Source organism: Schistocerca americana, chromosome 1, assembly GCF_021461395.2.
Source record: "Schistocerca americana isolate TAMUIC-IGC-003095 chromosome 1, iqSchAmer2.1, whole genome shotgun sequence".
NCBI lineage: Eukaryota > Metazoa > Arthropoda > Insecta > Orthoptera > Acrididae > Schistocerca > Schistocerca americana.
The window spans coordinates 646,423,228-646,437,919 of NC_060119.1; the positions used below are offsets into that span (position 1 = coordinate 646,423,228).

Genomic DNA, 14,692 nt, shown 5'->3' on the forward strand with positions numbered 1-14,692 from the left:
ACAAATGGATATGTAAACTTATCTGTTTAATATGGAATCAAGAAAGAATTCCAGAAGATTGGTGTAATCTAGTTCATACAAAAGAAAGGTGACAAAGCATGTTGCTCTAACTACAGAAGGATCACCCTGTTGAATGTGACTTCTATTTCTTGTAGAATCCCAGAGTGTCCTGCGTCGAATTTTCACAAGTTAAAGTGCTGGATTCCAGGCAGTACTGATTTGGTATTCCGAGTCATGGTTGATTAGATTGCCTGTGACCTTAATCTCAATGGCTTCTTTGATGACACTGTCCCAAAATCTTGAGGTCTGTGTCACAATCTTGGTGTTATTGTAATCCATTGAATGACCAAGTTCCAGACAATGCTGTGCTATGGCTGATCTAGTTGTCTATCTGAGTCTGGTATGTCTCTGGTGTTCTTTACACCTGATGTCTACAGTTCTGGTGGTCTGGCCGATGTATGACATCCCACACTGGCATGGTATGTTGTAAATACCTGGCTTGCGTAGCCCCAGGTCATCTTTTACATTCCCCAGCATAGCCCCAATTTTTGTGGGTGGGCAAAATATGCTCTTGATGTCATATTTCTGGAGAATCCTGCTGATTCTGGCAGAGACAGGTCTGGCATATGGCAGGTATGCCATCTTCTTTACCTCTTCTGGTTCTTCTTCTGGATCCTTTGGCTGATTGGCAGGTTGAAGTGCCTTCTGGATATCTGTAGAGGAGTACCCATTCCTGCTGAACACCGATCGTAAGTGTTCTATTTCTGTGGCCAAACTATCAGGATCTGACAGAGTTTGTGCTCTGTGGACCAGTGTTTTGAGCACTCCATTCTTCTGTGCCAGATGATGGCAACTGCTGGCTTGTAAGTATAAGTTAGTGTGCACAGGTTTGTGGTACACACTGTGTCCAAATGTGCCATCTGCCTTTCTCTTCACTAGTACAGCCAAGAACGGAAGTAGTCCATCCTTCTCCATTTCCATTGTAAAGTGAATGATCAGATGGCAAGAGTTCAGATGTAGCAGGAATTCATCTAACTTCTCCCTACCACGGGGCCAGATGACAAAGGTATCATCCACATACAAAAAAAAGCGCTTGGGTTGATATGTGGCTGAAGAGACTGCCTCCTCTTCAAACCTTTCCATAAATAGGTTGGCCACCACTGGTGATAGAGGGCTGTCTATCGCCACCCCTTAGTTTTTCCATAAAATTGACCCCCATATAAGAAGCACGTCGAGGTCAGCACATGCCTGAATAGGTCAAGGAGAGCCCTATTGAACTTCTCTCCAATAAGCTCAAGTGACTCCTTCAGTGGTACCCGTGTGAAGCGAGACACCACAGTGAAACTAACCATGATGTCTGTGTCTGTGATGTGTTGCTGGCTCAACCATTGCAGGAAATCGACTGAGTTCCGGATGTATTGTGCACATTTACCCACATGTGGTGTCAACATCATCTTCAGGTATTTCGCAGTAGGGCAAGTTGCTGCGCCAATATCGCTGACAATAGGTTTGCAGAGGAACCCCATCCTTGTGAACCTTGGGGAGTCCATAACACCAAGATTGTGACACAGACCTCAAGATTTTGGGACGGTGTCATTAAAGAAGCCATTGAGATTAAGGTCGCAGACAATTTAATCAACCGTGACTCGGGATACCAAATCAGCACTGCTTGGAATCCAGCGCTTGAACTTGTGAAAACTCAATGCAGGACACTCCGGTATTCTACAAGAAATAGAAGTGGATACTGAGAGAACAGCCATGAGAAAAGGTGTCAGACATTAGAGACCAGATTTAACACACCCCAGATCATGATTTTGACTTCAGAAGACGGCCAGGATCCTCACCTAACTATAGCAGCTACCTTGACCACTCAAGACTGGGACCAAGTTGACGGTGCCTCCTGGTTTCTAGCAGAATGCACCAGCAAGATGTCAATGGCATGCCAACTACCCAGGTTTGCGCACCTCAACAACAAGGTACAACAGACTGGGGACACTCATACAGTGGTCAATCTAAGTGACAAGCAGCTCGATGAGACCACCTTAAAAGTACTTAGCAAGGGCCTCAATTTTGCAGTGACCCCTAGGAATGTGCCTGTCACCGTCTTCGTCAGTGCAGTTGAGCAAGTGGCGAACACGCTACCTTCAAGTGTGGCCAAAGAGATCCGAAGAGAGACCTGCAGGGCGCTCACCAAGACCAAGCCACCCAAATCCAACATTTCAGGTGATGAAAAGGTGGCACTGAGGCAAGTCCGGGAGGATGGCAGCATTGTGGTGATGCCCGCAGACAAGGGGAACTCCACAGTCATCCTAAAGAAAACAGAATATGACAGAAAGGTGCAACAACTTCTGGAGGATCCTGCATACAGGTCAATAGGAAGCGACCCTACAGAGAAAGTGGACAAAAAGACCAGCTCTCTAAGGCTATGAATTGGCCAGTGGTTAAATATGGATGCAAAGCATGGGTGCTAACCACCACTGATGAAAAACAACTTGGAGTATTTGAACAAAGAATACTAGAGAAAATTTGTGGAGGGATTCAAAATAATAATGGTTCCTGGAGAGTAAGGAATAATTATGAGCTGGATCAGCTCATATAAGGAGATGATATTGTAAGGCTAATTAAAAGTAAAAGACTAGCCTGACTGGGGCATGTCCTAAGGATTGAGGACACAAGAACTACAAAGGTGCCCTTCCAATGGAAACAGGAAGAAGATTAAAAGGATGCCTATATAAGTGATGGCTGGATGACGTGGAAGGAAACATCAGAGCCCTAGCAATGACAGGATGGCAGAGGAAAGTAAATGAGGTGGTAGAATGGAAGGAAATTCTTAAGAAGGCAAAGACCCATGTAGAGTTGTAAAACCACAAGAAGAAGAAGAAGAAGACTGCTATCACTATAGTTTTCCATATGAAATAGCTTTGTTTAAAAACACTCTCAAATTGTAATGTTTACATCAGCAGTGGAAATAAAGTGTGACCTGTGCAGGAGAGTCAAAATCTTTTTAAAAAATATTTGTATGCTGAGCATTTTGAAGTTACGGGTAGAATCATTAATAGTCGTAAGCTAATAGTAGTATCCATGTACAGATCACCAAAGGGAAGCATTAACATATTTTTAGAAAAAAAATGGACATGCTATTGAGTGAATTAAGTAATATTAAATGGCTACACTATGATATTGCAATAGGAGGTGACTTGAATGCTAATTTTGATGTTACTAAATGTAAGGGTAGTGTTGCAGATCTGGAAAACTTACTAAGACAATACAATTTACATCATGTTAATAACAGGCCCACAGGGAAACAAAGCATGTTTAGATAACATCTCTGTAAACTTCAAGACCATTGAAAACGCATGCGAAGTTGTAGCGTTCCCATTCTCTGACCATGACTCCGTATCTCTAAATTATGCAAGTAAAATTCCCCTCAATAGGAGCAATGCAAACAGACCTGTCCCAACAGCTGTGATTACCAGACACGTAACTGAGGATAAAATTAACACATTTTGTAATTCCCTTGCTGACAGAGACTGGTTTGGCCATTGTAGTGTCGATGGACATTACACATCAAGTAATGACCTGCCAGCCAAAATAATATTTGATAGATTTTTTAATGCATTCTTGACCCTATTTAACAATAGTATTCCCATAAAGAAAATCAAAATAATGGACAGCAGCCACAAATCCAGATCTCAAAACAGACAAAATATATGGTACACTAAACAGCTGACAGATCTAAAGAAACAAGTTTTGTTACTGTACAACATATACAATAGTATGAAGTCTGACTGTGCCAAAGCAGCCTATGTGGTATGCAGGAATGAATACAAAAAAGCCATCCTGCAAGCCAAAAAAACCTACAATGCCAACAGCATACATAATTCCACCAATAAATGCCAAACCACTTGAAATGTAATTAACAGTGCTGCCACAGATACTAAAAAAGACAAAATTAATATCCCACCACAAACACTCAATGAGTTTTTTATTAATTCAGTGAAAGAAATAGGAGACGCAATTATCAAACCAGACATTAGTCCATCAGAGTTACTCTCCCAAAATTGGGGTAAACAGTCACTAAATACAAGCATGCTAACCTTCTCCGAAGTATCACCTAGATATGAACAAGGGGTCATAAAACAACTGAAATCATCTGATAGCTTAGATATATATGGCATATCATGCAACCTGCTAAAAAAAGTGTGTGATTGCATTCTGTACCCTTTAACCCACTGCATATGATAAACAAGTGCTTACTTGAGGGATATTTTCCTGATGAGTTAAAACTGTCTAGGATCGTCCCAGTACACAAAAAGGGAGATAAAGACTCTCCATCTAGTTACAGGCCTATTTCAATAGTACCTGCATTTTCCAAGGTAATAGAATGCATCATGTACCAACAATTATCATCTCACTTTGAGAATCTAGGAATAATTAATGCTACACAATATGGGTTTAGTAAGAATCTGTCAACCATTGATGCAATAAACACGGTAGCCAGTTACATCCTCAAAGTTTTTGAGAACAAAGGCTTTGCCCATGTCTCATTCTGTGACCTAAGCAAGGCCTTCGACTGTGTTGAGCACACGCCACTACTAGAGAAACTAGAATTCTACGGCATCAAAGGAAACAGTCTCAGACTATTAAAAGCTTATCTCAACAACCGTAAACAGGTAGTTTGTGTTGGTAAGGAACTGTCAAACATAGAAAATGTTAAAGTAGGTGTGCCTCAGGAATCTGTACTGGGGCCCTTCCTGTTTCTGATAATGATCAGTGACCTCCCCTCGTTTATTAGATCCACAACTGTATTGTATGCAGATGATATGACTTTTCTTCATAGCAGTAACAATCTTAATGATCTTAAAACCTGTGCTGAAAATACACTCACTCATGCAGCATATTGGTTCAGAGCAAATGGTTTCCTGCTAAATGAAAATAAAACTCAGCAGATAATCTTCACTCTAAGAGACAAGCCACTATCTGATGACCCTAGTTCTGTTAAATTCCTGGGAGTTTATTTAGACGAAAAGTTATCCTGGGGCCAACATGTAAACTATATTAGTAGTAAGCTATCTAGAGTAATTTATTTATTAAGACGACTCAGAAATTGTGTACCTGAAACATACATCAGATCATCTTATTTTGCATTTTTTCAAAGTCTAATATCCTATGGCATTATCTTGTGGGGTAACTGTAGTCATATACATGACATCCTATTATTACAGAAGAAAGCCATTAGGATAATTACAAATTCTTCACATAAGGCTCACTGCAAACCCTTATTTACTAAACAAAATATTATGACAGTAATAAACCTCTATATATACAATGTCTTAATCTTTACGAAGAAGAACCTAAAAGATGTGAAACGTAGAGAAAATGTACATTGTTAAAACACAAGAAGCATCAAACACATATACACGCCTTATCACAGACTATCAAAATCAATAAATAGCTATGAAGTCACAGGGCACAAGCTATTTAATAAGCTGCCACATGCGATACAGGATCTTCCTGAACATACATTCAAAGAAAGACTGCATGAATGGTTTATTGCCCACCCATTCTATGATATCAATGAATTCTTCAACTGTAAAATGCAATAATCCAACAGATGACCCACTGTACATTTATTGTAATATAAGCTAAAATATTTCAGTAGTCAATACCTTATCACACTGTATTATAAATTGTAACTTCATTTGACGTTGTCAATTGCTGTAATGGCCTAAAGACAATAAAATCTTTATTATCATTATGTTTGTGATGTTTCTAATATTTCACAAGAATGAGGGAAATAAGGATGGAAGGTATTGGTCAACCCCAAATCAATGATAAGGTCGTTAGAAGGAGATGAATGAAGAAGAGTCTGTGGAACCTTGTCATGAAACATAACACGTTACAGCAATATCCACAAATATATTTTATGTCATCTTTAACTGAGATCTAGGGACAGTTTTACAAATGCTTCATGTCCTTATAAACTTCACAGTGGTTGGTTGGTTTAAAAAGGTGCGGGATGGGGGGGAAGGGACCAAAAAAAATTTCACAATGTGTCCCTGGTAAATGTCAAAGTGTCAGCAATCTAGAAAGAGGCCTGCGTGCAGCTCATGGTATGCATATGAATAAAAGAGGCAAAAAGACAGTCAGAAATTAATTGTCAAGGAAATTAGACAAAATTCTCTACAAAATGTTGTAAATAAATGCACTACCATGGAACGGCAAAACCCACAAAATCAGAACCAGCCACACAAACACCACTGCAGGCAAGCCTGGGTAACTCGTAAAGCCTGCTGGACAGTTTGGTAGTCCTAAATCATCCTGAATAGTCCAGCCAGGGAAACTCAGACTTAATGTCATACACCAGGATGTTGGTAGCCTTAAAAACAAGCACAATGATCTGTATATTATTACATGTCTTGATAAACCTAATGTTTTAGTCATAACTGTACATTGGTACACTGGAGACCTAATTAGCATCAGTCAACCACTCTCCATGACATTTTGTTCTCCATTTAGTAGGAAAAACAAGTCTGTGGGTGGTGTAGAAATCTTCACAGTTAAAGCAAGTAATATTAGTGTTATCGACTTAAATGCATTCTGTGTTGAAGAAATTACAGAATTTGCTGCAATAAATCTAAACTGGGGTACAAAAAATATATCAATTATCAGTTTGTGTAGGCCACCTGGACGTGTACGGATACATTTTTCAAAAATATATATAGAAAGTACATTTTCTGGGCTAAATGGCCTGTGAATACTATAATAACAGGGGATAAAATATAGACTTATTAACCAAAGATGTTAACACCAAAAAGCCACACCACCTTCTTGATGAATTCAGTCCTACCCCATTTATTCATAAGCCAACTAGAGAGATTGGTACCAGCAAAGAAAAAGTATTGATAATATAACAACAAACATGAACCATCTTTCCTACAGTATATCTGTTCTAAAACAAGCCTTCTCCAATTACTATGCAATACAGTATTGGAAGCAAATGAGATGTCATTTGTCACTAAAAAGTAACTATATGTAAGCAAAAGAATTATGTCTAATGATAACATCAACTAAATGAACTGTGTATTAGCACACATTCCATGGTATGTCTTGTGACAGCCAGAGCGAGAGCACCAGCAGCAGCGAGTACTGTTTGTATAAAGCGTTTTTGTACTTATTTGCTGCGCTTAGCTTTTAAATAGTTTTTCTGGGAAAACCTAGCGTAGTTTTCGCGTCTCGTATTTCAGTGAGTGTTTCTTGATTATCAGAGTAGCTCATCAGAAGATTATCTTGGGAATTTGTCACCGTATAGAGTAGGGTAAACATAGTCATGTGTAGGGACTGTGGTTGTTGTGAGCGGACGCAAGGAGAATTGGCCACTCTTCGGGGGCAGGTGGAGGCTTTGTCTGTTAGGCTCATCGAGCTCGAGGCGCAGGCGTCGGCTCGTAGTGGCGTTGGGGCAACTGTGGTGAGACCTATGCCTACTTCGGTGGCCTTGGAATCACATGGAACCCCTGATGTCGCTGCGTCTTCCGGCAGTGAGCATCTTACCGGTCAGCCATCACTCCAGGGTGAATGGTGGACAGTGGTGGGCTCGCGCGTGCCTCGCCAAAAGGCAAAGGTGGGATCTGGCCGCGTGGCAGCTGCCTTACCCCTTTCCAACAGGTACGGGGTGCTTCCTAGTGGTGATGACATCGTTTCCGAGCCACCACAGGATGCCTCGCCTGTTGGGCCAGTGGCCGATTCTCCGGCAAGGTCCCGACAGTCACAGAGGGCGGGCCTATTAGTTATAGGGAGCTCCAACGTTAGGCGGGTTATGGAGCCCCTCAGGAAAATAGCGGGTAGGTCGGGGAAGAATGCCAGTGTGCACTCGGTGTGCTTGCCGGGGGGTCTCGTCCGTAATGTGGAGGAGGCCCTTCCGGCAGCTATTGAACGCACTGGGTGTGACCGGCTGCAGATAGTAGCACATGTCGGAACGAATGACGCCTGCCGCTTGGGTTCTGAGGCCATCCTTGGTTCCTTCCGGCGGCTGGCTAATTTGGTGAAGACAACCAGCATCGCACGCGGAGTGCAAGCTGAGCTTAATATCTGCAGCATAGTGCCCAGAGTCGATCGCGGTCCTCTGGTTTGGAGCCGTGTGGAGGGTCTAAACCAGAGGCTCAGACGACTCTGCGACTATAATGGTTGCAAATTCATCGACCTCCGTTATTGGGTGGAGAACTGTAGGGCCCCCCTAGACAGGTCAGGCGTGCACTACACACCGGAAGCAGCTACTAGGGTAGCAGAGTACGTGTGGCGTGCACACGGGGGTTTTTTAGGTTAGAGGGACCCCCCCTTGGGCGAAACGATAAATTACCTGACGGCTTACCAGAGAGGACATTATCATCGTTGATAAAGAACGTCCGTCCTCAGAGACCAAAAACAGGAAAAGTTAACGTAATATTGGTAAACTGCAGGAGTATCCAGGGCAAGGTTCCTGAATTAGTATCTCTTATTGAAGGAAATAGTGCGCATATAGTATTAGGAATGGAAAGTTGGTTAAAACCTGAAGTGAACAGTAACGAAATCCTAGACACAGAATGGAATATATACCGCAAGGATAGGATAAACGCCAATGGTGGAGGAGTACTTATAGCAGTAAAGAATTCAATAATATCCAGTGAAGTTATTAGCGAATGCGAATGTGAAATAATCTGGGTTAAGTTAAGTATCAAAGGTGGGTCAGATATGATAGTCGGATGCTTCTATAGACCACCTGCATCAGCAACCGTAGTAGTTGAGCGCCTCAGAGAGAACCTGCAGAACGTCGTGAAGAAGTTTCGTGATCATACTATTGTAATAGGGGGAGACTTCAATCTACCAGGTATAGAATGGGATAGTCACACAATCAGAACTGGAGCCAGGGACAGAGACTCTTGTGACATTATCCTGGCTGCCTTGTCCGAGAATTACTTCGAGCAGATAGTTAGAGAACCAACTCGTGAAGCTAACGTTTTAGACCTCATAGCAACAAATAGACCGGAACTTTTCGACTCCGTGAATGTAGAAGAGGGTATCAGTGATCATAAGTCAGTGGTTGCATCAATGACTACAAGTGTAATAAGAAATGCCAAGAAAGGAAGGAAAATATATTTGCTTAACAAGAGTGATAGGGCACAAATCGCAGAATATCTGAGTGACCACCATCAAACGTTCATTTCTGAGGAAGAGGATGTGGAACAAAAATGGAAAAAAATTCAGAAACATCGTCCAGTATGCCTTAGATAAGTTCGTACCGACTAAGGTCCAAAGCGAGGGGAAAGATCCACCGTGGTATAACAATCATGTACGAAAGGTACTACGGAAACAAAGAAAGCTTCATCATAGGTTTAAGAGTAGTCGAATCATAGCTGATAAGGAAAAGCTGAACGAAGCGAAAAAGAGCGTAAAGAGAGCAATGAGAGAAGCATTCAACGAATTCGAACATAAAACATTGGCAAACAATCTAAACAAGAACCCTAAAAAGTTTTGGTCATATGTAAAATCGGTAAGCGGATCTAAATCCCCTATTCAGTCACTCGTTGACCACGATGGCACCGAAACAGAGGACGACCGAAGAAAGGCAGAAATACTGAATTCAGTGTTCCGAAACTGTTTCACTGCGGAAAATTGTAACACGGTCCCTGACTTCAGCCGTCGCACGGACGCCAAAATGGAAAATATTGAAATAAACGATATCGGAATTGAAAAACAACTGCTATCACTTAGGAGCGGAAAAGCATCCGGACCAGACGAGATACCCTTAAGATTCTACAATGATTATGCTAAAGAACTTGCCCCCTTTCTATCAGCAATTTATCGTAGATCGCTGGAAGAACGTAAAGTACCTAGCGACTGGAAGAAAGCGCAGGTCGTTCCCATTTTCAAGAAGGGTCATAAATCAGATGCGAATAATTATAGGCCTATTTCGCTTACGTCAATCTGTTGTAGAATAATGGAACATGTTTTGTGTTCTCGTGTTATGACGTTCTTAGATAATACAAATCTCCTTCATCATAACCAACATGGATTCCGCAAACAGAGATCATGTGAAACTCAGCTCGCCCTATTTGCCCAAGAAATTCACAGTGCCGTAGACACTGGCGAGCAAATTGATGCCGTATTCCTGGACTTCAGGAAGGCATTTGATATGGTTCCGCACTTACGTTTAGTGAAAAAAATACGAGCTTACGGAATATCGGACCAGGTTTGTGATTGGATTCAGGATTTCCTAGAAGAAAGAACACAACATGTCATTCTTAACGGTTCAAAATCTGCAGATGTAGAGGTAATTTCGGGAGTACCGCAGGGAAGCGTGATAGGACCTTTATTGTTTACAATATACATAAATGACTTAGTTGACAACATCGGTAGCTCCGTGAGGCTATTTGCAGATGACACGGTTGTCTACAAGAAAGTAGCAACATCAGAAGACTCGTACGTACTCCAGGAGGACCTGCAGAGGATTAATGCATGGTGCGACAGCTGGCAGCTTTCCCTAAACGTAGATAAATGTAATATAATGCGCATACATAGGGGCAGAAATCCATTCCAGTACGATTATGCCATAGGTGGTAAATCATTGGAAGCGGTAACGACCGTAAAATACTTAGGAGTTACTATCCGGAGCGATCTGAAGTGGAATGATCACATAAAACAAATAGTGGGAAAAGCAGGCGCCAGGTTGAGATTCATAGGAAGAATTCTAAGAAAATGTGACTCATCGACGAAAGAAGTAGCTTACAAAACGCTTGTTCGTCCGATTCTTGAGTATTGCTCATCAGTATGGGACCCTTACCAGGTTGGATTAATAGAAGAGATAGACATGATCCAGCGAAAAGCAGCGCGATTCGTCATGGGGACATTTAGTCAGCGCGAGAGCGTTACGGAGATGCTGAACAAGCTCCAGTGGCGGACACTTCAAGAAAGGCGTTACGCAATACGGAGAGGTTTATTATCGAAATTACGAGAGAGCACATTCCGGGAAGAGATGGGCAACATATTACTACCGCCCACATATATCTCGCGTAATGATCACAACGAAAAGATCCGAGAAATTAGAGCAAATACGGAGACTTACAAGCAGTCGTTCTTCCCACGCACAATTCGTGACTGGAACAGGGAAGGGGGGATCAGATAGTGGTACAATAAGTACCCTCCGCCACACACCGTAAGGTGGCTCGCGGAGTATAGATGTAGATGTATGGGAATGATAGCTTTTCCTATGATAATTGTGCTGCTGACTTCTACTAGTACTGTTTTAATGCCACATGCCCTGTTGTAGCCACAAAAGTTAAACAAACTAAAAATATAAATGAAAGTATCTGGATCAATAATAACATCATTGAAGCAAGGGAAAAATTAAAATTATTCCATAGTGCAATGTTGAATAACAGACAAAATCTCAAGCTAAAGGAGGCCTTCAAAACATATCGAGAAGATTTATCAGTACAGACCAGGAGCAACAACATTGCAAACAACCTTCAGGCTTCATACAGTGTTACTACTGGCATCTGGGGAGTGATAAACAGTTTTAGAACAGGCAGAGACAAATCCTGTATGGATTTTATTATTGACCACAGTGGGATGGTAGTAAAAGATCAACTTGAAATTGCTAATATATTCAATGAATATTTTTCTTCAGTAGAGGAAACTATCAATGACAAACATAATAACCTGCAGTATAATTTTAAAGGCAGTCCATCTGAGCATAGCATATATCTAGCCCCCACATCTGGAAATTAATAATTAACATCACTAGCTCTCTAGAATCTTCCAGTTACACAGGGCACAATGGCCTCAGTATTAATGCATTAAAGGTGTGCAGGCAAAACATCTCTGTACCTCAATCTGTAGCAGTAAATATTATAATACAATCAGGCACCTTCCCAGACAGACTGAAAATAGATCAGGTAACACATTCTTTAAAAAAGGAGACAAACTCAAAAACCAAAACTGCAGACCTACCTCAATACTTCCTGCCTTTTCCAAAATAGTTTAAAAAGTCATATACAATGGAATTATAAACTTTCTCCAGGTGCACAGTCTAATGTTTGAAAGTCAAAATGGCTTCTTAAAATATAAATCATCTAGCACAGCAGCTGCTCAGTTAATTGAAGAGATAATAAGTGGCACCGAGAACAAGCCACATGTTGTGGGTGTATAACTTGACGTTGAGAAAGCTTTTGACCGTGAGTGCCACAATACTACTAAAAAAAGCTATGGAACACTGGCATAAGCGGCACTGCTCATGACCTAATAAAATATTACATGAGTGACTGAAAACAGTTTGTACTGCATAAAACTGAAAATACTGCATGCGGATGATACATCTGACTTGTGTAAAAAGGAATCATTTAATGAACTAGAGACCCAAAGTAACGACATGACAAATGAAATTGTTCTGTACTTTAATGAAAGCCAATTAAATGTAAGCAGTAATAAAACATGTCTTGTGGGGAGTTTAACAACAGTAGTTTTAATGATGAAATTAAACTATACTTAGGCAATGAATAGTAAAGAAATGAGCTTAGTGTAAAATTCCTCGGTTTCACAATTCAAAGCAATCTAAAATGGGATACATGTGTTGACACTCTAGCATGTAAGTTGTCTAAGAATATATTTGCAATTAATACAATTAGCAAGTTCTGCAAAGACACTGTTGTCCTAAAGACTGCATACTATGCTTTATTTTACTCTCACTTGAAGTACGGGATAGAAATTTGGGAAGCACAACCAAAGCAAATCTAAATAAGCTACTACTACTTCAAAAAAGGGCTACAAGAATCATCTGTGGAGCAAAATATAAGAAATTATGCTGTGGCTTGTTTCCAAAAACTGGTGTACTAACCGTAGTAAACATGTACATTCTAAAAGCCATATTACTTGTTAAAAGACTGCAGCCCAACATTTGTTCTGATTTACATCAGTACAATACCATAAATAGAGAAAAATTTTACATCAACAGCCACAGAACAGCAATCTATGAGAAGAGTCCACAATGTGCAGGTTTAAAGTTGGCCAATGCACTGCCCAGTAAAAGCAACGACCCTATGCACAATGATGCTTAAATTTCAGCTAAAGAAATTCCTGTTACAAAATCCATTACACACATTAGAAGAATACCATACTTACATGCAGAATGAGAAGTACTTCAAAAAATATGTAAACAGTGTTAAGAAGACAATTTTATTTGTAATTTAACCATTTTGTTAATAAATGATGTATTCAGGAGAATGTATTATTATGCTATGTATCAAGAATTGTAACCTGCTCTTATACATATGCACTGAATCATTCACTGTTGAATAAAATATTATTATTATTATTATTACTATAACATTTATAAAACTGTATTTTAAGTCAAGGTAGATGGTGCATTGAGTAAATCAGGCAGGTCAAGATCAACAAGTAACACAGAAACTGTAGAGAAACAGACAGAGATTCATGACAATGTGAAAACAGCAACATATCAGTTTTTTTCCTTAAGAATTTGAGAATTTAATTAATTTGTTGACTTGGTTCACTTTCAATACAATATGGAAACATTGCAATAAATGAATTGGTAAAATCTCTAAAAAGCCAAGAACATTTACTCATATTAGTGGCATATGAAAAAAAGTGAAAACATCTGAAGATCACATTTGAAAAACCATTTGTGTGGAGCTCTGACAAAAGAAAGGTAAGTCAGGGACTCAGAGCTCCATGCTGTGGACTGATTATGAAATGTATAGTGAGTTAAAAACATTAAATGTATAACAACTGAACCTGGCTTGCAGATACAATGGTTTGATGTTGTAAGCATCAGAATGGAAGAGCACAAGCTATGCAGTTCACTGAATTTCAGACAGATCATTTAGTGGGCTCAAGATGGACACTCCATCCCAGTGATTTCCTAATGTACTGTTACGATGTGTGAACAGTATATTAACATTAGTGACAGTGCTACAAAGCATTTCACTTGCTTGTCATCCTACTTTTGGATGGTAACAGCACTCATATTCATATGTGGACTGTTGCATAAGAATATTCACTGCTGATTACACAGTGATTATGAAACAAGTGAGGAATCATGTTCCATACACTCTGTCAAGCTAGGACCATCAGGATCCAATTGTTGGAAACTGGGCTACATGGATTGATGCCATTCAGCAGGCTTCCTGTCAGATTTTATCACTGGGCAACAAACATCTAATAGTGAAAAGAAAGATGAAGTTTTAGAGATGAACAGAGAAAAGATATTATTCATGACTAGAGTACACCTTTCCTTAATGTTGGTGATGGTCACTAGTGAATAGTCTTGACTAGGAGAGCATCACCCGTGATAGTGCATCAAGCTGCTGGAGAGCTATAACCATAAAGAGTGCATCTATGATGTTTCTAAGGAAACACTGAACAGTGACGTAACAGCATCCAGACCAGTCTCTTGCCACTCACAAGACATTAGGGAGTTGGGTTACTGCAGAGGATGAGACCTATGCACACAGGTCTTGGATTACCCAGTGTGACTAAGATATTCAACTCGCTTAGCCACCACAGTTGCCAGATCTGTCCACCAATGAGCAGAGTGGACATGATGGGATGAATTCTTGTCTGGTCTGAAATAGCAACACCAACTCTGGTAACAGTGGAATCTGCATGCAATACTATTTTGCACAATGACATCTGACATCTC

General features: G+C 40.4%; 1 protein-coding gene across 1 annotated transcript in view; it reads left to right on the top strand.

Annotated features, from left to right (window-relative positions):
* The window catches only part of LOC124585510, a 63,850-nt gene that overhangs the window by 33,159 nt on the left and 15,999 nt on the right, over positions 1–14,692 (top strand). The window lies entirely within an intron of this gene.